This window comes from Dendropsophus ebraccatus, chromosome 8 (genome assembly GCF_027789765.1).
Source record: "Dendropsophus ebraccatus isolate aDenEbr1 chromosome 8, aDenEbr1.pat, whole genome shotgun sequence".
In the NCBI taxonomy this organism is placed as follows: Eukaryota; Metazoa; Chordata; class Amphibia; order Anura; family Hylidae; genus Dendropsophus; species Dendropsophus ebraccatus.
In genome coordinates, this window is record NC_091461.1 from 110,160,041 (window position 1) to 110,163,144 (window position 3,104).

A 3,104-nucleotide genomic window follows, 5' to 3' on the forward strand; every position below is an offset into this window, starting at 1 on the left:
GGGTGGGGGGAAAGGAGGGGGCCATCTATGAGGGTGGGGGGAAAGGAGGGGGGCATCTATGAGGGTGGGGGGAAAGGAGGGGGCCATCTATGAGGGTGGGGGGAAAGGAGGGGGCCATCTATGAGGGTGGGGGGAAAGGAGGGGGCCATCTATGAGGGTGGGGGGAAAGGAGGGGGCCATCTATGAGGGTGGGGGGAAAGGAGGGGGCCATCTATGAGGGTGGGGGGAAGGAGGGGGCCATCTATGAGGGTGGGGGGAAGGAGGGGGCCATCTATGAGGGTGGGGGGGAAAGAGGAGCAATCTATGAGGGTGGGGGGAAAGAGGGGCCATCTATGAGGGTGGGGGGAAAGAGGAGCAATCTATGAGGGTGGGGGGAAAGAGGGGCCATCTATGAGGGTGGGGGGAAAGAGGGGCCATCTATGAGGGTGGGGGGAAAGAGGGGCCATCTATGAGGGTGGGGGGAAAGAGGGGGGGCCATCTATGAGGGTGGGGGGGGGGAAGGGGACCATCTATAAGGGAGGGAGGAAGGGGACCATCTATAAAGGGGGGGAAAGGGGACCATCTATAAAGGGGGGGAAAGGGGACCATCTATAAGGGAGGGGGGGGGGGGAAGGGGACCATCTTTAAGGGAGGGGGGGGGAAGGGGACCATCTATAAGGGAGGAGGGGGGGGGAGGGGACCATCTATAAGGGAGGGGGGGGGGAAGGGGACCATCTATAAGGGAGGGGGGGGGGAAGGGGACCATCTATAAGGGAGGGTGGGGGGAGAGGGGGCCATCTATAAGGGAGGGTGGGGGGAGAGGGGGCCATCCATAAGGGAGGGTGAGGAGAGAGGAGACCATCCATAAGGGAGGGTGAGGAGAGAGGGGGCCATCTATAAGGGAGGGGGTAGAGGGGGCCATCTATAAGGGAGGGGGCCATCTATTTGGGGGGGCAACATAGGGGGAGAGGGAATACACAGAGGGGGGCATATATTATTAGGAGGTCACATAGAGTCAGGGCTACCCACTAAATGAGGGTGTAAAGGGGACAGTACAGATGTGCAGTGTGTAGAGAGATGGAGATGGTGTCAGAGTGTGGAGACTAATATGTCTGTCTGGCAGATTCTGTGGATTTGTGGCTCGGAGAAGTTCTCATAACGGCCCAGGGCAGATGGAGAAGATGATGAAAAGGGAAGAACTCCGATCAGAAAAGACGTCTCCTGTGAGTCACCTGATATAACTGCAGTGTAATGTATATGGTGTATAGAACCTGTGTAGAGCTGGGGCCACCTCTATATGACTGGATGAGGTGATTTAGTGTACTGGATTTGGTCAGTAACAATATGGTGGTGATGGTAGTGGTTGTGGTGTGGCGGTAATGTTTCCTCCCTATATACTGGTATTACTGGTAATATTGGTCTCAGTATACAGGATTTGGTTGGTAACAGTATGGCGGTAATAGGTAATATCTGTCTTGGTGTGTGTGTATATATATATATATATATATATATATATATATATATATATACAGTGGTACCTTGGTTTAAGAGTAACTTCGTTTAAGAGCGTTTTGGTTTAACTTGGACTTGGTTTAAGAACATTGCTTTGGTTTAAGAACTTCCTGTATTGGGTGGGAGCGCGAGTGGAGAAGGGGCATGGCCTGCATAGCGGGGTCTACAGCACTGTACTCTAAACACCTTCCAAATCATAGCAGATCCCCTTCAGGCTGGGGCTTACATCAGGGGACAGGACTGTGGGGGGGGAGGTAATCTCTCCATAGCTGTAACCCCTCTCTCCCCGGACAGAGAGTGCTGCATGTATGTGCCCACATCTGCCCTGCTCATTCCTTCATGCTCCCTGCAGTCTCTGTCAGCCCTTGTGTTTCCCATCCTCTCCATTACTGTACAGTACAGAATAATAAATATATTTGGGGTGCGGAACCAATTGTCTGCATTTACATGATTTCTTATAGGAAAATTTGCTTTGGTTTAAGAGTGGATTTGGATTACAAGCACGGTCCTGGAACGAATTATGCTCATAATCCAAGGCACCACTGTGTGTGTGTGTATATATATATATATATATATATATATATATATATATACACACACACACACAACAATAGCATCACTTGGTCGTGAAAGGAGGGGGGGGGGCCCAAGTTGGCCTCTCGCACCAGGGCCCAGGAGACATTAGCTACGCCCCTGGATGAGTGTATTGATGTGTGATTTGGGGAGGCTGACTATGGGGTCTGCACATATTTTTGCTTATCAAATTGCCAAAAATAGGAGATAGATAGATAGATAGATAGATACATAGATAGATAGATGATAGATAGATAGATAGATAGATAGGAGATAGATAGAATCTAGATAGATAGGAGATAGATAGATAGGCGATAGATAGATAGATAGATAGATAGATAGATAGATAGATAGATAGATAGATAGATAGATAGATAGATAGGAGATAGATAGATGGATAGATAGATAGATAGATAGATAGATAGATAGATAGATTTAGAAATCGCCCACAGCACACCGGTTTTAGCAAAAAAACAAGTGAATTTATTCCATGGTGAATCAGCACAACACAATGTTAGATAGCGACGTTTCAACGACCTCCGTCGTCTTTTTCAAGCTTGAAAAAGACGACAGAGGTCGTTGAAACGTCGCTATCTAACATTGTGTTGTGTTGTTTCACCATGGAATAAATTCACTTGTTTTTTTGCTAAAACCGGTGTGCTGTGGGCGATTTCTAAGTCTACATAGCAAAGTCTCGTCAGGACTATACCTGCTGGCACCCACCCTGATTGACAACAGTCGTGCTGCTCCAAGGTACAAACAATCTAGATAGATATATAGATAGATAGATAGATAGATAGATAAGAGATAGATAGATATATAGACAGACAGATAGATAGATAGATAGATAGATAGATAGATAGATAGATAGATAGATAGATAGATAGATAGATAGATAGGAGGACCAGAGTATACTGGGCTTGTCTGTAATCTGTAACCATAGGAAGACATTGGAGCTGTATACCATGAGTGACAGATTTTTTACCATGACTATTTAGAAAGTTACTCTGCGTTCCTTTTTATTATAGATTAACAGAAAA